Raw genomic sequence first — 22,709 nt, 5'->3', positions numbered from 1 at the left:
GACGGAGCCGGGCCCCACCCGGTTTCCCGAGGGCGGGGCCGTCAGCGCCCGGCGGCCGCGGGCGGGGGCTCCCTCCGAAGGGCCAGCAGGTGCGGAGGCCGCGGGATCCCCGCAGCATCCTCTCGGGGCCGCCGGTCACGTCCGCGGGCGCAGGGCTCTGGTGACAAAGGGAAGCGGAAGAAGCTTCTGGCGCGGCCGCGTGGAAAGGCCACGCCCTAGTGGGGCGCGGGGCAGAGGTGGGCCCTGGGCGCGGCCGAGGATCTGCGGGGGGGCCGGCGCCCCAGAAGCCGCCTCCGACACGCGCAGTTTCCTCGCATGAACCGCCATTAAAGGGGAACAGAACGGGCTTCGCCCCACGCCCGCCTGCCGCGTGGGCAGTGGGACCCGGAGAACTGGCCGGTAGCGACGCGTTCCTGCACCGACCAGGTGACGGCTGCGCCCCCCGCCCCGGGCCGCGGCGCTGGGATCGTGCCCGCGGGGAGGGCGGAGGCCACGGGAGCCGCTGCGCCCGCAGGAGGGGAATCCGGAGGGAAGGCCCCCCCCCCAGCACGGCCCTCCCCGTCCCGCAGCCTCTGCGCCGCGGCGTTACACGGCCTTTACCTGCTGGGCACCGGCCTCCCTTCTACACGGCAGCCCGGGCACCTGCCCCCCTCATACCTGGGCCTGGACCTGGACTCCGGGCCCCACGGGGCACACGGGGCCGCCAGGACCGCATTTCCCTCCCCGGGGCGGCCACCCCACCCCCAGCGTTGGGCAAACCCCAAGACATGCAATCTGGGACACTGAGCACCTTGCCCAACAGGCCACCCGAGATGGGGAGGCCGCGGCCATGCCCCCCCCCCCGGGGGGGGACACCCTACACTGTGGAAATGTGTGACTTCAGGGTCATGAGTTCAAGTCCCATGTTGGGCTCCATGCTGGGCTTAGCCTCGAAGCAGCAGCAGCAGCAGCGGGGGCAGCTGGGCAAATGGTGCTGATGTGCAGCCACGTTGGGGAGTAAGACGTTACAGTCGTGAATTTAAGAACTAGAAGCTGTTACAAGGGTGTGTTTGGAGAAGATCTCATTATATAAAATCGGTATCTGAGATGAGAATATTTTCTTTTTTTAAAAAAAGATTTTATTTATTTATTCATGAGAGACACAGAGAAAGGCAGAGACCCAGGCAGAGGGAGAAGCAGGCTCCCTAGGACGGGGAGCCGGATGGGGGACTTGATCCCCGGACCCCAGGATCACCGCCTGGGCTGAAGGTGGTCGCTCAACCGCTGAGCCACCCAGGAGCCCCCTGAGAATATTTTCCGAATCTTTATTTGAGAGCAAAGTTCAGTCATTTTAAAAATGTAAAAATACTTCACACTTTACTCCTTGTAAGAGACTAAGAACTGGAAAGAGAGAGTAAGAGAATATTTAGAATTTGTTGTCCGGGAAGTATCTTAAAGGTGAAGGCGCACAAAAGCTCCTGGGAAGCCAAGCAATCGCATAAAAAGAGAGAAATACCAGCAAACTTTGTAACAAGGAAGAAGCAGGTGGGTCTGTTCACGTGACCTGTTCAAAAAATAAATGTACGTGTTACTGTATCTGGATGAAAGCAGATTATTTCCTAAGCAACCAAACAGGCAAAACACGGAAAGTTCTCATCCACTTTTGTTCTAATTATTTCAGCATCATTGTAGATAATTAAGCAGTTTTGTAATTAAAAAAGGAAAAAACAACATGTTCAAAGTTTTTGACAGGGAAAATAATCTCCCAAGCTTTGAAACCTATTTGAAGATGATGAAATCACGATAACCCGTTGGTGCCATGTGGTTGTACACACACGTGAGAGGCACAGTTCGTTTGTGTCTTAACAACGCCTGCTGCTTCTTTCCTGCATCTCTAGGGAGCATCCATGTACACAGTGGCATGATCTCGCCCCCCCGGCCCAGCATGTCAGCGGCTTTCCAGTGCATTCGACAACATGGTCAGCTGTTAGCAAGGCGCAGCAGGACCTCAGAACTCGGCGTCTGTTTCCCAGTTCTGCCCGGCGGCGGGGCCCTCTGGTCCGCTGCTCCCCTGCAGGCGGCCCCCCGCCTTCACACCAGGCTAACCCGGCTCTTCTGCGAGGCTGTGCTTACGTGCTCTTTCTTTGGGCGAGCCCGCTCTGGCCTGGCGTGGCTTCTCTAGCTGCTCTTCCAGAAAGAGAGAAGCAGTGGGTGACTGGGAAAGGGTAACCACAGTGGGACACTGAGAGGAACCCACTCAGGTGTCCAGAACGTGTCTTGGAATCCTGGGTTTGTCTTTGACCTTAAAAATGCTTCCATCTTCTCTGTTTTGGTTCTACCATTGATTATGTGAGAAAGATGGACCAGATGACCCACAAGTTACATTGTCATTCTTATGACTGTTGGCTTCTAAGGAGTTAAGAGTGAGGAGGGAAAAAAAATAAAAAAAGTGAAGACAACATGAGAGAAGGTAGCAAAGTAGAGTTTCAGACTTTAGACTTTTTTTTTTTTAATTCTTAAGTAGGCTCCATGCTGAGCACAGAGCCTAACATGAGGTTCAAACTCACAACCCTGAGGTCAAGGCCTGAGCTGAGATAGAGTCAGATGCTTAACCAACCCAGGCGCCCCTAGACTTTGGGCTTTCTCGAGAGACCAGGGATAGAGAAGAGAAAAGGTAAGGGTATGTACAAGGAATGAGGCTATGCTGAAAAAAGTTGCTAGAAATTGGAAGCATTCCAATATGGTTCATTCTAACTTGTCTCATCCAACATGCTTGTGATTTAAAGAAAAGAGAAGCAGAGATGGTCTTGAGAGTGAAGGGTGGTGGGGACAGAAAATATCAGAGATGATTTGAACAGTTGCAGTGTATTCACGCATCAAATACTCACTAAGCACCCACCAAGTAGGACATTCTGTTCCAGGCTACAGGGGCGACAGCAGTGAGAGAACAGGCAAGTCAACCTTGAATCCTCCCCTTGTGGAGCATAATTAAAACCTTCCATCAGGAGTATCGGTTTTACAGCATGAATTTCTGGAAGGCCCAGTTGGCTGAGATTATAATTTTCTCTAACAGTGCTCAGCAGCTGGCTGTTGGGGAAGAAGACCGTCGTGTTTCCTAAGGATTCAGTGAAGAAATGGTCAGTTCAAACATGAGGCATTGTAGGATGGTCGTCAGTTTTATTTAAAATACAGACCTAGTTTCTTGGAAAGACAAATGAAGCCTAAATATCAGACATCAGTGGTTGGGGTCAAGATGAGAGTGAAGAGCGAACACTTTCTAGTTATGATATTAAGTTACAAATGACTCAAATTTATGATTTTAAGCAGACTAAGCATAACAAAAATACATAATACACGAGGCAAGAGGCCAGCATTCAAAAAGCAATGATATTACAGCTAAATGAAAATTATTAACTCCAGTTGTACCCTTGATTACCCTTGAGTGGCTTCAATTGATTTGGGTAAGACACTCATATGAGGAAATCTGAGATTTGATCCTGCATTTTTGGCTCAGTTTGGAGTCCTCACACAGACACTGAAGTGTGAGTCCAAGGGGTTAGACAACACGGCATGAGATGTGTTTTGAGTTGTCGGTTTCTTTATAAAACAATTCTCAATGGTTTGATGAGAAAAAAAAATTGGAAATAAAATAGAATGTGCTAACTTAAAAAATAGTAGATGAAGAAGAAATATCTTTAAACATTTAACCTCTTGAATGTCAGTTATCAAGCCCTTTGAACGTTTAGGTGGTTTTTAAGAAACATCAAGTGCAGCAGAGCTCCCAGGATTTATCAGCGCATTTAGAAGCATGAAGTGACAATTTACATTAATTCATTCTTGGGCTTAATCCCGAGAGATGGATATTATTATGTACCCCAAAACAATAATGATTCACTAGAAGAAGGGAAACCAAAAAGGATATAACTAACATTAGTTTTTTTGCAAAAGCAAATGATTTTTAGCACAAATTATAATACAAGAAAATCTTCCCAATGACATATCTTTTTCACTTAAAAAATGGATTTGCTGTGTATCTGTGATTCTGTAAATTCTTACTAAAGGTAATTCTCAGTCTTCCACCTTTCTTTCTTTCTTTCTTTCTTTCTTTCTTTCTTTCTTTCTTTCTTTCTTTCTTCTTTTCTTTCTTCTTTCTTTTCTTTTCTTTTCTTCTTTTCTTTTCTTCTTTTCTTTTCTTTTCTTTTCTTTTCTTTTCTTTTCTTTTTTCTTTTTCTTAAAGTGTTACTAGATGTCAAGCTGAAGCATCAACAACTTGATTAAAACTAGGCCAGGGGTTATTATAAAAAGAAATGATTTGAAACCATGGCAGATTTTAATGTACGCAAGGCAGCGTTATGGACAGGATAGCCCATCCATGCAGATGAGTATTTGCTTTTGTGGACACTGGAAAATTGAGGCCCTACCTAATTAGTCGTGACAAGAACGGCTGACGCAGATGGCTTGGCGGCGCAGCCAGGCGGGCCTCGGCGAGCCCTGGAGCGGGGCACAGCAGCACTTGGTGGCGGCGAGGCCTGCTGGAGCAGGGCGGCCCCGAAAGCTGTGAGGTCGCTGGGGTTGCACGCAGCCGGACTCCTCGAAGGCATTCTGTTAGTGAATTCAGTTTTATTCTCGAGGTTATTAGAGGCAAAAATAAAATACGTGTACAAGATCCGTGTCTGCATTTACATACAGCGTCTAGTTGGAGCTCCGTGTTCTCTGCTCCGTTGTTGAAGGCTTATCGTGATGCTGGGGTGTCTAGGGAGCTTCCACACACCCGACCGTGCCCGCACCGGAGGCCCAGGGTGATGGGGCGCTTGTGGTGCGGCCCAGATTATTGCTGCTTCACTACTTCTTTTGCAGGTGCCAAAAATAATTGCTGATTTTGCCAAGTTGTGTCTTCACCGCCTGTCAAAGATCTCCGTGCAATGTCATGTGGCGTCTAAGGTAAGCACACATTTGTCCTTGTGTTCACTCTCCTTGCTGCTCCGTGTTTGTGAAGCTTATTCCATTGGCCTTTGTCATCTGTTGTATGAGATGAGCTTAAAGTCCACGGGATGTTTCTATTTTATTCTCATTTGCCTTTTAAAATGTGGTAACTTTTCAAAGCCATCTAAAAATTTAAAACCAGAAGGTGAGTGTGTTTCCCCGCCACTTAGCTGTCTTTTTTTGCCTTTTAGGCACATCAAACTACAACCAAAGTGAAGAAAAGAGATGAGAGAAAGTGAATCCTGGACCAGATCCAGAGAATTTTCTGCCCAAAGCTCCAAGAGACAATGTTGGACACTCCTGTGATTCACATCCTGGAAATGTTCTGATTCCATGCAACTGGTAAATATTAAGTGTATGCTTTTGTGGATTAAATCCTTAGCTCTTGTTCCAACACAAGCTAATAGTCCTTTGGATTGGCTTGTTTGTGAAAACATCTAAATAAAAAACATGGCATTATATGCGAGTATAAAAACCTCAGATCAGTGGTGCTTTTCTTTTTTAGTGTCAGATTTAAAAGGCCTTTATTTAAAATCGTATTTGCAAATGTAGTGAAAAGTATGAATATATTTTATACTAGCGTTTTGTGGAAATACATCAGCTTTTTCCAATTATTTTCTGTATCCGCACCATTATAAAGTATCACATAGGATATGGAATTTCTGGCTTTCTAATATTCTGGGATTTGAACTTGAGAATTCTGAAGTGAAAATCACTCTTTACATTAAATGATACTAAAATTCATGTCACTTTGAGTATACAGTCCAAAGAGGGATGAAAATAAATAATACACTTCTGCTATTTTTTCAGGTCATTAATTTTTAATTGTCCAAGATGTTCAGTCACTATAAATTAAAAATATATTTTATATCTGGATAATTGACAATATCAAAAGTGCTCTTCTGCATTAGAGTTCAGGCACTAAGATAGGGCATTTTCTTCCCCATTATACATGATGAAAGAAAATATTGAAATTACTCTTTGCCTCTGCTTATAAACATACTAAATTGATATACTGGATTTTTATGAAGAGTAGATCTTGGGACGCTCAGTGGTTGAGCACCTGCCTTCAGCTCAGGATGGATCCTGGGGTCCTGGGATCGAGTCCCTCATTGGGCTCCCCTCAGGGAGCCTGCTTCTCCTTCTGCCTCTCTCTCTGTGTGTCTCTTGTGAATAAATAAATAAAATCTTTAAAAAAAGAGTCAATCCTAAGTATTGCCAGCTATAACTGAGCAATCACTCAGAAGGTAGTTTTGTATGAGGAACAACAAAGCCAAGTTGGCACCAAAGTTTACCTGATTTGGGTGGTTTCGTTTGAGGGTTTGCTCTACACACCTCCCAGAACAGGGATAGAAGTAGAGGACTTGCTAATCCTATGGAGAGGACTATCAGCGGGGGTGCGTGGGCCGGGGGATCTCACCTGGGATGTGTCCAAGGCAAGCAAGCATGCCCAGTGAGCTTTTGAGATGAGATCATGGACTGTGAACTACAGAAGTTATAAACAAATACAGTTTTAAAAACAAAAGCCATCTCCCTGTGGACGTGGTGTGCACGTGCATACGCAGTCTGCACCCCTGTCTGTCCACAGGCACAGATGAACAGCGATCAAATTTTTTTCTTTGTTTGCACTGGAACTATTTGAGGCTTTTTGTTTTGGGGATGTGTGGTGGCTTCCCATTTGGGAAAGAAGGGTGGGAGACAAACCCGACCCTAGGTTCTGGTTTCTAGGAGGTGTTCTCCAAGGCTGCTAGCTCTACCTTCTGCGTTGCTGGCTTTGTTCATCACCATCACCTTTGGGGACTGGAGAGCTCTTGCAGTCTCCTTCCTGCTCTTGGGCCCAAAAGTTGTTTTGAGCTTTGGACACTAAAATAGGTTTTGGTCCAGGTTTGTGGTTTCTTTGGAAATTAAACCCTTTCAAAACTAGGACACTTTGAAGTTATTTCCTGCCATCCAGGTTCATGTGCCAGTAACCACATCCAAGTTTTTTCTACACAGAATTCTCAAACGTGATTTCCTTCTTTTGTTCTCATCCTCATTTCTCTTTTTCTCTCCTCCATTCTCTTTCCCTTTTCTCTTTTCTCCTTCTCTTTAATAGTAGACAATTTAAGGTGATTCAAATAATTTGCTCTTGGGTAAGCAGATAACACCCTTAATCTGATCATCTGATTTTTGCTGCAAGATTCAGTATCTGAATCGACCGAGAAATCTTACTGGGCTTTATGTTTTCAGTCTTATCTGTTACTTGACCTCTAATGATCTTCTTTTACAAACTAGAAAGCACTTGATCTCATCATGAAAGCCAGCCAGTCACTGTCTAGGCTCATCTCTGTCTTCTAATGCCTTTTTGGAGGCAGCTAGAGTAACCAACTGCACATTCTGACCCTTTCCAGCCACTTCCTCTGAAATCACTTCTCTAGTTGTCACACAGTCTTACTCCTAAGGTGTCTTGGGCCTCCATCTTATGAACATTTAACACAGAACAGCAGGAGTCTCCAGTCATGAGGTCTGCTGTATCTGTGTCCTCATCACCTGCCAGGAACCCATTAAGTTGATTTTACAAATTTAGTTTCTCATACCAATTTACGTTTTATGATAGTTAATGCTACTTGGTAAGTGTCAGCTCTGTTGTTTCAGTGACCTGGTAAAATGGAAGTTAATTGCCATGCATGTAGAGTTGATGGCAGGCAAGGGCTGGGGCTTTTGTTTCATGGAGTGACTCGGGCTCCTTCATCTCCTAGAGTCTCAGTCTTTCACTGGATCCTCTGCATCTGGCTGATAGATGGGGACATATTAGGTAAGAATGATACATAGGGGCTTTTTATGACCCAAGACTGGAGATGACACATATTTAGAAATGTTTGCCCGTTTCTGTTGACCAAAATGCAGGCCACATCTCACTGAAAGAAAGTCTGTATGTCCAGGGGAAAAAAAATAAATGGATTACTTAAGAAGTTAGTGTGTCTCTACTGCAAGTAAGAATCAACCTTTGTTTGTCTTTATATTAGAGTTTTGATTATCTGACAAACTCAGTCATAGATTTGTGATAAACTAGTTTTTCTTAAAAAGGCAGTGTTTTCTTGGGTAACATTCATTTTTTCATCAGGCATTTTCTTAATCACTTAAAACAGAAGTCAACAAATTACACACCAGGGGTTGACTGCTTGTTTTTGTAAACAAAGCTCATTAGATCATAGCCATTCCCACGTTACATATTGTCTAGTGGCAGTGTTGAGCAGTTCCAACATGGAGACCTTGTGGTCCTCAAGACTAAAATATTCATGTTGGGAAATGCCTGTTGATGCCTGATTTAGAAAATCCAAAATTAGCTTTGCATATATCTTCCTAGGACAAAGAATGAAAAATGTCGTCCTTTCATAGATGATCTTTTCATTGATCTCAGACCAACCTCAGTAATATTTTATTTAAGGAAGCAAACGATGATTTACTTTCTTTGTAACGTGACAACACTATTTTCAATTCTTGAGTGCTGGAGAATTAAATGTTTCATGTAGGAAATAGCACTTAATTATAAAATCAATGTGATTTGGCAAACTCCCAGGCAGGAACCTCATTTCTATATCTTTCTCCATTTGGTCAAGACACAATAAAATGGAAAAATATTATCGATATACACATTACCAAACCTCAAAACAGAAATTATGATCAATTTTTGGACAATGGAAATCCTGGATTGTTTGACATATCAGGAATGGTCTATGAATTAGTTTATTTTGTGGGCAGGTATAAGGATAATACTTGTTTTACATGGAAGCCCTTTTCCCTTGATTTACATGATTATGATGTGTATACATCATCCCTAATTTATAGTTCTAAAAATTGAGAGACCAGTGTCCCTGTATAGGGAGGCTGTTTTGAATGAGAACTAGAGCCAAGCCATCTGCCATCAGATCCATTATGGTTTCCACTCTGATGCAGCTATTTTCAAAATAACTAGTCCATGGGTTTTTAGTTAATTTCCTAAACAGCCACAACTTTCCAATATCTGTTTTAACCTTTGATAAAATGAAAACTCTGCCTTCACACTGAACTAGATGTTTTATAGGCATTATCTCATTTACTCTCTAACAATGTTTAACCTGTGCATCAGTATCTTTACTGCAAGATATTATCTGAAGATAAAGGATTTGACGTAACTTGTTTAAGCATATACATAGAAAAAAAAAAGGTCCTTACATCTATCATTTTTATTGGTTATAGTACTTTGCACTGACAAGTGTTTTGAAGGAAAAGGGGGAAAGTATGATGGATAGGGAGGTAAAGTAGGAGGAAACTTTCCAAAATAGGGTGGTTGTAGAGAGTCTCTCTGAAAAGTGATATTTATGTTGAGACCTAAAGTGAGCAGTCAGTCATAGAAACTCAACAAGTTCTTTCACAAGAGATGCAACATTAAGTATAATGATCTTAAAAAGAAAGAGCTTGTGCTTGCCATTCTACTGAACAAGATTCTGGTTTCTATTTCTTTCTTCTGTTAAACATATCTATTAAGTTTTTACCTTTAGAAATTATACTTTTTTTAGTACAATAATGGTCATCTGTCTCAATACTTTTTTTAGTACAATAATGGTCATCTGTCTCATTCTAGATGTCATGTATCTGGTAAAATTCTTCATCACTTCATCTATTTTGGTTTTGAACATTTTAATCAAGGTTGTAGTAAAGTTTATTTCTGAAACTCCAAAACCTTGATCACTGGTGGTTTATTTCTATTGCCTATTTTTTCTCTTTGTTTTGGGTGATTTATTTCCATTTCTTGTCATGCCTGGTAATTTTTAACTGAGTGTCAACCATTGTAAAAATTGTAGAGACTCTGAATGATGATACTTTTCTTCAGAGTAGATTTAGTATTCATCTATTAGAGAGGTAGCTTATGGGAGGGACACTTACATCTAATTTGAGACTAAGATTTTTCTAAACTTCTTTCAGGCTTTTTCAGGGCTGGTCTACTTCTTGGTCCTTCATCCTACAGGGTCGATTTCTCAGTAATCTCAACTGAAAGTCTAGGGGCCTTTTGGGGCTCCTCCTTTTTGGTGGACAGCCTCGCACTGTCAGATAGCTAAACACTCTTGCAGTACTTTAGCCTGTATCAACCATTTATCTTCTAGTTTCTTGTCTTTTTACTCCTTTATGCAAAGATTAAGAGTTTGGCACAGACATAAAGGAAAACATGTATCAAATGACACCCTTCTCCATGATTCCTTTTTCTCCCAATTTAGTTAACCCTCAAATTCTTGCTGCCATGGTAATCATGACCTTTAATATTTTTCCCTTTCTACCTCAGTGAGTGGGCCACAAAATTTACAAGGTTGTTTTTGTTGTGCAACCACTATGTCCTGGAAATTTGCAAATGTCCAAAGTGAAAAAAAAATCACTATTAAGTGGAAGGCTTTTTCCATTGCATTTTCCTTATCTTCAGAATCATGACCCCTAAAATCCTGGCCTCCTTCCTGCTCCAAGATTCCTTCAAACTGCTATTTGCTTGTTTGCTTTAATTTTAGCCAGCTTTAATGGTTTCTTGACAGAAAAGTCTAATCCAAGTTAATCGTAGAGAGCAGCAAAATACAGGAAGGGGACCCTGAGTTTGAATGTCCTGTCTACAGTAATAAATGTGTTTACTTAGGCATTGAAGAAATATCTCAATGTAGGTTTTCTCTCCTTGAATGAGGATAATGATAGTTTAAGAGATTCTTATGATTATTTAAACACACACACACACACACACCTATAGCAAAGCACTTGGTATATAATAATGAAGCAAGCAATGTTAGTTTCCTTTTCTTGTTTTATTCAAAGGTCATATTTTTGATGTTCATTGATCCATATTTATCAGATCAGTGACATTTCCATGATATATGTAATGAGTTTTGAATGATGACAGAGAAGAAATAAATATGCAGAAAGTATAACATGCATGGATATATTCCAAGAAAATACATTTCATCTGCACAACATGTTCCTTCCCAAACATTAAATTTTTCATGAATTTTTATTTATTATTGTTTTTATTATGAGATACTTAGAATAATTTAACTTAACATTAATAAAACCAGAACAAGTACATGAGAGAAGACATAATAAAATGACCCGATTTTATTTTATTAAGATATTCAACACTTGGTAAAGAGAGATATCCATTGCACTCTATTTGCTAAGATCTATACAAATGAAATGATGTAAATTTTGTGAAAATACAAGTATATTTTAAGTGCATTTGTAGTGTTTGCTGCCCAGTAATTCAAATAACATTGCTAATGTTTTGTTGCCCACATGAATATTAAATATTTATATTTAATAAAGTTATCATTTTATTTGCTATCCTATAATTTAATTTAAAAGATAGAATTCTATAATAATAGATAATCATCTCTTCATTTGTTATTTCTCATTTTGAGTTTCCAAAATACAGTATTGTAGATTTGTTTTCATTGTAGCTGATTACTTATGCCTACACCTTTCTGGAGCTCGCAGCCTAGCAGATCAATGAGAAACTCATTGCCTTGATAGAGATTAGGTGATAGGTTTGTAGTCAGAACCATTTGCTCTAGTTAAGAAATGAGTAAAATTGATAGATTATTCTCAAAATTCTATCTAAGAACTGAACAATTTAGTAATTATATTCTTTATTTTCTTTAGAAAGAATATGGCCTAAATATAAATCCCCCCAAAAATAATTTAATAAAAAGGAATTGAGGGAGCCAGAAGCCACAGAGGAGAAAGGCAACTCAGATGTAGGTCAAAAGTTCACCTTTCCTAAGAGACAATGGGAATTAAGTAAAGTGATCATTGGGATTGATCAAATTAGGCCAGTCCTTCTGGAGGCGACACACAGGCCCAGCCACCAAGTGGCTCAAGATTTAGCGGAACAGCCCAGGAGGCAGGGGTGGTCTGATGGACATAGAGGCAAAGCACAGAAACCCAATAGCAGCAGTTTTCAGAATTTTGTATTCTCGAAACCCAATAAAGTCATAAAGAAATTTTGAGACTGATGTTTATTTTGCCAAAGATGGAAAATCTTTTTTAAGGCCATAAAAAAAGACACTGAAAATATTTGCAAACATAATTTCTTTCAGAAAAATAAGGACTTTTTAAATAACAAAATATAAGAAACAAGCAACTTAAAAAACAAACTATAAAACAGAAGAAATAGTAAACACGTTGGCAATCTTACAGGGCATTCACATACATACAGGAGCGTCCATATCACATTGTCATTATTTTCATTTTGAGGATCGTCGAAATGAGGGAAGAGAACTGCCTAAGCCAGAGAACTAGGTTGACCGATTAGCTATTATAGGACCTTTTATTTTATAGCCTCCTTTTGAGACAAGGGGTGTTCTCATGTTATTATTTCATTTAACTCTTTACCACTGTTAAACTTCTCATACATAACATCTTCCAGCTTCTCTACTCCATCCTTTCAATTTATTATTCCAGCATGAGAGTGTACTTTATTTTGTTTCTGTTTGACATTGAGCATTAATATGTAGCACTTTTAAAATTTCGAAGTTCTATGTGGGTTTAAGAGTGGGGAAGAGATGTTAAAATAAGCCACCCTTTTATCTCTTAAGCCTATAAGCCTGTTTTCCAATCCGCTGATCATCTGACTATGTGGTTGGTCTTTTAACCAGTTTCTATGATTGAATAATATGAAAAGTGCTGCTGCCATGCTCACACAGGAAGTCGCTGTGTTATACACACATATTTTATACTTTACAAAATTATTCTGTAGATTCACATCCATAAGAAAACATTCATCAGAAAAAGCACTAGATTCTCAATCTGCCTCAATTTGAGATTCACTTGGCGTCTGTAAAATGAGCACATTAATTTTTGTTGCTGGTGTTAAAATGTTTGATTTTGGTTCACAACACTTATAAATTGAGAGCTTCCTCGTAACATTCTAGATCCTGGGCCTTTTTTACAATTTCAAATTCAGTTTACTTCACCTTCACATGCCTCAGTAACCTGGTCTATCAGATGGGAATGATGATGGCACCCCTCTCACAAATTCCACTCATTTAGAAACGGAATGGTCTGCATACGGTGTTGCGAAGCTTAATGAACTGTTAGGTACCAAGTGATGAGTAGAGCTCTGGTGCATAATCAATGCTCCACTGACACGGAAGACTGGCCGTACTCAGCAAGCACCGTGTGTGACCCTGATGGACCAGGGCACCCCCTGTTCTCTGGTATCTGAGGCTGGGCACCTAGTCTCTGAGTCTCAGGGGTTCGGCATTTGCTAGCTTGGTTGGCAGGCTGGGCGAGAGCACAGGGTGGGCAGGGAGGACAGACAGGATGGACGGCGAGGGTGTTCGCTCCTCCCTTTCCCGGGCATGGGACAGAATCTGTACAGAATATGAACAAAAACTGACCGAAGACTATAATAGATTTTTAAAAAATCAACAAAGGTGATATTTTCTGACTGTAAGGCTGACTTTGAAATCATTTATAAACTATATGTGTATATATACAATATTTACATTATATATTTAAACAGAGTATTATATAAATTATATTGTTATACATGTATATATTTAACATTTGTCTATCATTTTAAAACAAAGTAATACTGTCCTATGATAGACAAATGCACGTAGAATGAAGCAGAGCAGTCAGGGTCGGGGTGCTGTGTGAGAAGAGGAGCTTGAAGTGTGGGTGCCACTCATTTGGGAATAGATGGAGTATTTTGTATATGGGCCAATGCTGGTGACTAACTGAGGCAGAAGGAAGTCCATATTTAAACAAAAATGTCAACTATGGCAGACTAAGAGAAAATAAATTTATAAAGTTTTTTTTTTAATTTATAAAGTTACAAGGTGGGTACACAGGAGAATATTTTTGTCCATTTGTGTTACAAAAAGTTTTGTTTTTAAACAAGACCTGAAACCAAATAATTAAAAACTAGATTTTGTTGCATAAAAATATTTCTACAATAAATGTTACCAAATACTATTTTTTAATGAATATCACCATAGGAGATCTGTGCATGAATTGAACCAACTAGGTATTGACAATATCTAGATATACCAGGTATATATATATACACATTCTGTCTACAAAACTAAAAGAATTTGTAAAATAAACACTTTAGAAAAATAATGTTAATAGTTAAAATACGTACAAAGTTAAATGACTGACATGGAAGCTCTGAATGGTCAACATACATTCAAGAAATTCTATGAATAAATGGGACTGTGCAATTGAAACAAGGAGGAGCACATGCTCTCCAGCTCAGATTAGCAAAAACCTTCAAGTTGCTCAGTACTAATTATTGGTGAGAATGTGGTAAAAAATATTCAGTGTTGGTGCTGTCTGAACCAGAATGGTCATTCTGCGGAAATCTACGATTATTAGTGAGATGAACATCCAGGTAGCCAACACTCAAAAAGCCTGTTCTTCATAAATTTACTGTGGCGAGGTCAGTTAGGGGAGCTCTTGCAGGACGCTCGTGGCCGCGAGGTGCGGGATGGGACAGCCTAGCTGTTCATCGTTCTGCACATGGGCACCTGAGCCTGGGGGAGGGGGGCGCCTGGGCCGCCGCGCCTCTCCCGCGGCCTCTGCACGTGGGCACCTGAGCCTGGGGGTGGGGGGGCGCCTGGGCCGCCGCGCCTCTCCTGCGGCCTCTGCACGTGGGCACCTGAGCCTGGGGGAGCAGGGGCGGCCACCGCGCCTCTCCTGCGGCCTCTGCATGTGGGTACCTGAGCCTGGGGGGGAGGGCCTGGGTCGTCGCGCCTCTCCCGCGGCCTCTGCACGTGGGCACCTGAGCCTGGGGGGGGGGGGCGGGGGCGGCCACCGCGCCTCTCCTGCGGCCTCTGCATGTGGGCACCTGAGTCTGGGGGGGGGGCGGGGGCGGCCACCGCGCCTCTCCTGCGGCCTCTGCACGTGGGCACCTGAGCCTGGGGGGGAGAGCCTGGGTCGTCGCGCCTCTCCCGCGGCCCCTGCACGTGGGCACCTGAGCCTGGGGGGGGCCTGGGCCACCGCACCTCTCCCGCGGCCTCTGCACGTGGGCACCTGAGCCTGGGGGGGAGGGCCTCGGCCGTCGTGCCTCTCCCGCGGCCTCTGCACGTGGGCACCTGAGCCTGGGGGGGGGGCGGGGGCGGCCACCGCGCCTCTCCTGCGGCCTCTGCACGTGGGCACCTGAGCCTCGGGGGGGAGGGCCTGGGCCGCCGTGCCTCTCCCGCGGCCTCTGCACGTGGGTACCTGAGCCTCGGGGGGGCGGGGGCAGCCACCGCGCCTCTCCTGCGGCCTCTGCACGTGGGCACCTGAGCCTGGGGGGGGGGCGGGGGCGGCCACCGCGCCTCTCCCGCGGCCTCTGCACGTGGGCACCTGAGCCTCGGGGGGGAGGGCCTGGGCCGCCGTGCCTCTCCCGCGGCCTCTGCACGTGGGCACCTGAGCCTCGGGGGGGTGGGGGCAGCCACCGCGCCTCTCCTGCGGCCTCTGCACGTGGGCACCTGAGCCCGGGGTGGGGGGCTGGGCCTGGGGTCCCGGCGGCCGCGCCTCTCCCACGGCGCCCTCCCGCGCAGTGGCCTCGGAGCCCTCGCCCGATGGCGCCGACGCCTGGGTTCCGCAGAGTCCCTGCCGGCCTGGCAGCCCGCGCCCGTGGTGAGGTGCGCCGCTCCTGGCCGCCGTCCCCAACCGCCCGCTTGCCTCGCCGTCCCCACGTGCCTTCTCCATGCTCCCACGTCTGACTCTGCCTGTGGAGTTTCTCACCTGAAATGCCAGCCTCGACGGGCTTTCCTTCTTTTCGATAATTCGTCTCCTACTTGCCAGAGCGAGCGAGCGAGCACGGACGGCGGGGGATGGAGGCCGGGGCTGCGCGCGGGGAGCCGGCCGCTGCCGGCAGTGCGGGGGCGGGCGCCGGGCCTCCCCCAGCCCGGCCCCGCCGCCCACACGGGCGACCTTCGGCTCTTCCCCGGCCTGCGTGGGGGGCGCGGGCCGGCACACCCAGCCTGCGCTCCAGCCCGAGAGGCACGTTGGCTTTCGGGGCGCTGTCCCTGGACGCGACGGGCTCCCGCGCCTCCTGCCCGGCCTCGCGCCCACTTGCCCCGGGCCGAGGGGCCTCCGCCGCCCTGTGGCCGCGGCGGGCGCGGCGGGTGTCCAGGACGGCCCGCAGCGCGCTCGGTGCCTGCTCGCCACCGGGAACCGGGCGACGAGGAAACCGGAGGAGCAACAGGAAGGTGGAGCCGGAAGAGGACGCGGAGGACCTCGGGTCGTCCTCAGTGACCAGTGGGAAAGCCACGGCCGGGAAGCGAAGAGCGTGCGCGCCGCCGAGGCGTCAGCGCCTTCCCAGCGCCACTCGGGACTGAGAGCCTGGTCTCCTGCCCTGCGGGCGCTCTCGGGGGCCTTGCTGCGGCGCCAGGCCTGCTTCCACGGCTTAGTCTATTCTTGTCGAGAGCCCCCTTCAGGGAAGAAAGTAAGGGCATAGGAAAGGCAGGCGCGCCACCGAGAATGGCGTCTGGAGGAGTCGCGCTCGCCGAAGAGGACCGGAGGCCGAGAATCTCCGTTAGGAGCACCGCGCTCAGCTTCTCCCGGGGCTCGGGGCTGTGTTCTCTCTTCGGAATTCCACGAACAACCTGGAAGGTTGCCAGACCTTCGGGATCTGCCTTCCCACGCGTGTGGAGCCGGCCGAGGGCCGCGGCCGCGCGGGCAGAACAGTGGCACCTGCAGGCCGCGGCCGCACCCGACGAACGGTGGCACCTGCAGGCTGTGGCCGCACGGGCAGAACAGTGGCACCTGCAGGCCGCGGCCGCGCCAGCCGAACCGTGGCACCTGCAGGCCGCGCCCGCGCCCGACGAACGGTGGCACCTGCAGGCTGTGGCCGCACGGGCAGAACAGTGGCACCTGCAGGCCGCGGCCGCGCCAGCCGAACCGTGGCACCTTCAGGCCACAGCCGCGCCCGCCGAACGGTGGCACCTGCAGGCTGTGGCCGCGCCCGCCGAACGGTGGCACCTGCAGGCCGCGGCCGCGCCCGCCGAACGGTGGCACCTGCAGGCCGCGGCCGCGCCCGCCGAACGGTGGCACCTGCAGGCCCCGGCCGCGCGGGTGCTGTCGGGAGGCCGGGCGCGGGCGGGCGCGGAGGGGCCCGGAGCCGCGCGGCCGGGGCTCGGGCTCTGCAGCGCCAGCCTGTGACCCACGGTTCCTGCTCAGCTTGAAATAAAGGGATCAAATAATGGAGCCTCACGGGGCTAGAGACGGCTTTGTGTCTCCCTCTCCTGTTCTTTCTAAAACATCGTTTTTGGATGCGAACCTGTAAGAGGAGCCTCGTCCCGCCCCTGCAGCGGGCCACCCGAAGCCCCAAAGCCACCCAAAGCCACCCAAGGCAGCGGCGTCTGTGCGGCCCGACCCGCTGGCGCGGGAGCCCGTGCGCTGCCTGAACGCAGGCTGGGGACGCCGCAAACCCCCTTTTGTCGCCCGCCAGGAAATGAAACGTCTAGGATGTTACTCAGCAGAGGCTATTTGGACTACCCGGGGGGCCCACGACCTGCTCACGGCTGCGCCGCCCCCGCCCCTCGGGCCTGGCCTCGCCCCCCCCACCCTAACGTGCGGGTTCAAGTCTGCAAACACTTCTCACGCAGGATCAGCCCGGGGGCCCCACAGCTGGAGCCGCGTAACCTGCTGTGCCTCAGTTTCCTTATCCACCACATTCTTCACGGGACTGCTGTCAGATGCCGTGAGTGAACGCACCCGACGTGCCCAGGACGGTGCCTGGTGCCTTGGCAATGCCCGGAGGCATCTCTGCGGGGGGTAGCGATGGCAGCCGCGGCGCCAGGGGCGGGGGGCGGGGACCAACGGCACGTGCCATTGTGGAAAGTGAAGAACATGGGAAATTCTGAGAAGCCTTAAGAAGCGTGGTTGAAACTTTTCATCCACAACATTTGATAACAGGCCCGTGTTCCTCTCCCGTGTCATTTGTGTTTTTATCGAGATCAGAGACTAAAGACAAACTCTCAGGCTGATGCTTGTGACATGTAGTTGGAGGGAGTTCCCGGGCAGCCGGGCCCTTCTGCTTACTGACCTACCCCACTGTTCATTTATTCTTTCAGCAAGCATTGAGTGACCTGATGTCCCTGCTCTTGCTACGTAGGATGATTCTAGTTGCTGCAACGAAGTTCCCAACTTCAGTGGCTTAGCAGAATGCACGTTTAGTGCATTCTGGGGTTGAAGGTGGATGCTCCTGTTTGGAATGTGGCTTTCCTTCAGGTGGAGGGTCAGAGACCCGGGTCCCTCCCACCTCACGGATCTGCTGTCCCCCAGAGCCTCAGGGTGCCATGCTTCTCATCACAAGATGGAGTAGAAGAGGAGGGACAAGGTGGCGTTGTTGACTAATTGCTCTGCCCTGGGAAAGCCAAATACCCTTCTACTTGAAGGATTCCATTCAGATGCAAGAGGATTCAGGAAATAAAGACTCTGCTTGGGTAGTTTTTTTTTTTTTTTTTAATTCTATCATAAAGAGGAGAGAGAATGATTTTTGTTGCAGGGTTATCCACTTCCCCTATACTAGGATACAGGGATACACCTACAGCCTGTTCTTACTTAGGGCCTATTCCCTTTATAGGAACAGTGGGGGGACACAGGCTAGAAACCAAGAGATGCGGACCCTCATGTCACCTGGGGAGGTCACGCAATGCTTCAGAGAGGAGGTGGACACCACGACTGCCTGCTGAATGGGCAGAGCTCGCTGACGCAAGAGGAAGGGCACCGTAGTAGCAAAGTAGACACTCATCTGCAGAGGTATGAACCGAGCGACTCCAAGAGCTGGGCCACGGGTGTGGAGACCTGCTGGGAGGTGAGTGACAGCTTCAACCAAATAATGCTTTGCAGGAGACATAAACTAATGTTTTTTTAAAAATTACCCTGAAAACAGGGTATAATACACTTGAAGACATGAGAGGCCCTTAAGCTAGTTGACAGATGAAGAAACGCAAGTGGAGGGCGATGGCGGCAGCAGAGTGCGCGGCCGGGCGGGAGCTGTGGCACTTCACTCGGAGGTGGTCGGCTCATCCTTTCTGCATGTGATGTCTGCTCTTCTTCTCATGTTTCCAGAAGCAAACAAAACAAAAACAAAGTGGATTAAAAGTTTTATGAGCTTTTGGAGAATTTTAAACTACTTTTTGTTCCTTTAAAAGTTACATGGCAAAGCAATAGGCATGAGGGGAGACGACATAAGCACACGGGGCACTAGCATAGACCACAGACGGTGGACTCAAAGTAACAGGCACACACACCTCCTATTACGTGGGGGCCAAAGTCATGCCGCAGTTGGATATAAAGAACAGGAGCACTAGCCCTACTTGTCTCCCTTCTGCTCGCTCACTTCCCTTACCTACCCGTGGTTCCTGTCCCAGCCGTTGGAAATCCACCAGGAGACTTAACTCACACGTGAGTAACCACGGCTGGCCCAGCACTTTCTGGGAACCTGGCTGTCATTTGGGTTCATCGAATACTTGAGGGTTATTTTCAAAGACTGGGGGCTGTCCAGTGCCAAGCTATCCTTGGCCCAGCAGCCCACTCTTGATTCTTAAGTAGCTTCTTTCTAGAGAAATTTAATCTGCATGTTTCTAATCCATTTAAAATTAGATCATCAAAATATAGTTTTGTAAGAGCTACCCAAAATCCTTGTAAGAGAGTTTCCTCAAATTTTTTTTTTCCAAATGAAGATGTCTCATTTGTTAAACTTCAAGTGTGTTACAAAGCTAGAAACCCCTGAGAAACGGATTTTAAAACTTGGCAGTCTCAAAAAAATAAATAAATAAAATAAAACTTGGCAGTCTCTATTCTCTTATCCCTAAGGCATATAATAGGTGCTTTGGAAGTTTATTTTTGAGTATGTTTTTAGAACATTGCTTGGAGTTCATTCATGGAGGGCTGGGTTCCTTCCTTTCCACCACACCACAATTTCCCCATTTGGAATTTTCCGGAACTCAAAGGAAGCTACGCAGGTGAAATGTCATGATGGTTTCATAAGAAAGAATTTGGGACAGATATTTTTCATCTTCCATTCAAAATGATCTTATGTGTTTCTTCAAGCAAGACTGTGTTCAAAACCACTTCCTGCCACAAGAATTCTGAATTTCTTTGTATTTTCTTTGATGTACTGTTTGCTATCAGAATCAATTCTATTTTGAGACAATGCTTTCTGAATCTCAATTTTATATACTTTTCTTTCAGAAATCTAGAAAAAATACCCAGTCATCAAATACATGCTATATTGATTATAATTAAGTGATTTTATTTGATGTTATATCATTTCTTAGTTTATTGGTATTACTCAAAAGTAAAAATAGAAGGCTAAATGTTTTTTATCAACATTACCTCTCATGAACTGCATGACTGCCTATCACTAATGCCACTTATTCACCGAAAACTTTGTTTGCCTTAATATTCAAAAGTAATTTTAGGTTCTATGACGGATGCTACAGTGAATATGGCAAAAGTAACATACAATGCTAAGTTATCACTGTTCAAGCGCATCGCGTTGATGTGGGTTCCATAGCTCCAATGCTTATTTAGGGAAATCCATAGCATTTCATATCGTAATTACTGATACTGTGTTTTTAGATTGTTAATTTAAGAGGGTTCATGTCTCATGAAAGGTTGACATATTTTAATAGAATGACAAATAAATGTTGAGGTCATGTGACATTCGCACTGCTCCTACCGTGGTGCCTTCTTCTAACCCTTTAGCCACCCTCTACTCTCATCAGCCTTTTTTCTTTCACCCTGGTTTCCCTGGCCTCCCCACCCCAGGCTGGATCTATTGTTCCTTCTCTATTAGCCCTTATTTACATGAAAACATTCACATTGTGGCATTTTCCATTCATCTTGTACAAAACCCTATGGATTTTTTTTCAGTTTCTGTAATGTTCAGCAACATTTCGGCTCCCTCTTGCAACACTCGTTTTTCCTGTGTCAACACTCCGTCCAGACTCTTGCCTCCATCGCTGCCCATCTCATCTCTGTCTTCTGTGTTGGTTCCTCCCCTGCCCGAGTTCTCTATGACATCGTAGTCAAACAGGTATTATTTCCATTAGTTTAGAAGTGATGGATTTCAAGATGCTTTCAGATTACACGAAAAACAAATTGCGGGGCTAGGATTTGAATCCAAGTCTGTCTGTGTCCACAGCCAGAATTTTCCAATACACATTTGCCTTTCTGGCATGGTCAGGCTGGCTCCAGGGCTTGCTTTGTTCTTTCCTGCTGAAGGCATCAAGGCATCAGCAGCTTTCTTTTTGCTTTAAGACCTCTTCCGCACCCCCCCCCCCCCCCCCCCCCGCCTCCTCTGAATTCCAGCTATTCAATCTCTTATTCCACATCCCCTACATGCCTGGTTTGGGGGTAGCATAATTTCAAGGTCAAGTTCACCACTTTTTTTTTTCTTAGTGTTGTTTGAAGACCTGCAAATCACGATAGGAGAGCAAATGGCATAACTGCGATTGTTGCAGAGGTCGAATGATCATACTGAGTTCTCCGCGAATCCATATAGTCTGCTTCTTATAAACTGTCAGTCCTTTTAATGCCAGGACACTGTAGTCCATATGTTCCCTCCAACAAAGGAGCAGCTTCAGTGTGCTTACTGATGGCGAGATTATCTCTTGTATTTGTTTCCACAAAGCTTTGCAGCCAAACGCACCCCCAACAGGAGTTACAAAGTTTTAGCCGTTTATAATTAAGCAAGAAAAAATCCAGTATAATAAATCTCTGCCAACTCTCTCAGGCTCTCCTGTACACGTTAGTTCTATCACTTTGGAAATCATTGAGATTTAGGTGTGATTGTAACTAATACATTCCCATACGTGTCTCACACCTCTTCTTAGCAGCCCCAGACTTCCTTATGCACAATCATTCTGGAAAGTGTAGATTTATTCCCTTCTGAGCATTTTTTCAAAAAGGTGCAAACTGAAGTGTAAATGGCATTCATCTCACCAAATCAATTGGAATGTAGCTGCTGTTAAGGTGGTTAAAAAAAAAAAAAAAAAAAAAGCAACAACAACAAAAAACCAAAAAAGAGGAGTAAGTGCTAAAGACTTTGAAAACAACACAGCGAGGCACTGACCTCAGATGGAGACTTGGTTCAGGCAGTCCGAGCTGCAGCTTTCGCGTGGGCGCAGGCAGGCTCTGGTGGGAGTGAAAGCTGAAGCGCGCAGAGTGAATGAACAGCGACACAGCGACACAGGTCACCGCTGGTGTGAGGCACTCCTGCCTCAGGACCGAGTGTGCGTCCGGAAGAGGGCCCACCGGGACGTTGCTCGGGTGGCAGATGCGCTCTGCTCCCTCATGCGTGCAAGCATCTCAGGCGGGCTGAGGGCAATTTCATTTTTGAATAGTTTATTCATTAAACAATATCTTCCCCATTTATTAAAACCCAATATGCATAAGAAAAAGAAAGAAAAAGTGCTCCTATTAGAAACTACGGGAGTAGGGCCGCTGTTCGGAGACACCAGAGGGTCACTAAGATGGCAAGAGTTCCATAGTCTGTATCACAGGGTTTGAGGTTGGAATTAGTCATTTTCTTGTTTGTCAGACTTGGATCTTTTAAATGGCTAAGCATGGGGTTAATTTTGACAGGTAAGTTTTATAGTCTGGATACACATTAAACATTTGGTTTTAATTGAGGTCTTTTTCTTTTTTTCCTCAGGCCACCCAAAAGCTAGCTTCCTTGTAAGAATATGTTTATATCTGTATGTATTTCCCTGTCACCATTTGCTGATGCAGTATTTAATTTCTTTCAT

General features: G+C 46.0%; 1 long non-coding RNA gene across 1 annotated transcript; it reads left to right on the top strand.

The window, feature by feature from the left end:
- Positions 1–220: 220 nt before the first annotated feature.
- Positions 221–5,454, top strand: LOC140624890 (uncharacterized). Its single transcript, XR_012024330.1, has 3 exons — positions 221–426; positions 4,837–4,920; positions 5,154–5,454. It is a non-coding gene; the product is annotated as an uncharacterized lncRNA (long non-coding RNA).
- The last annotated feature ends 17,255 nt before the right edge of the window (positions 5,455–22,709 follow it).

Source organism: Canis lupus, chromosome 35, assembly GCF_048164855.1.
Source record: "Canis lupus baileyi chromosome 35, mCanLup2.hap1, whole genome shotgun sequence".
Taxonomy (NCBI): Eukaryota; Metazoa; Chordata; class Mammalia; order Carnivora; family Canidae; genus Canis; species Canis lupus.
The sequence above is the reverse complement of the archived record's forward strand: the minus strand, read 5'-3'. Positions and strand labels throughout refer to the sequence as shown.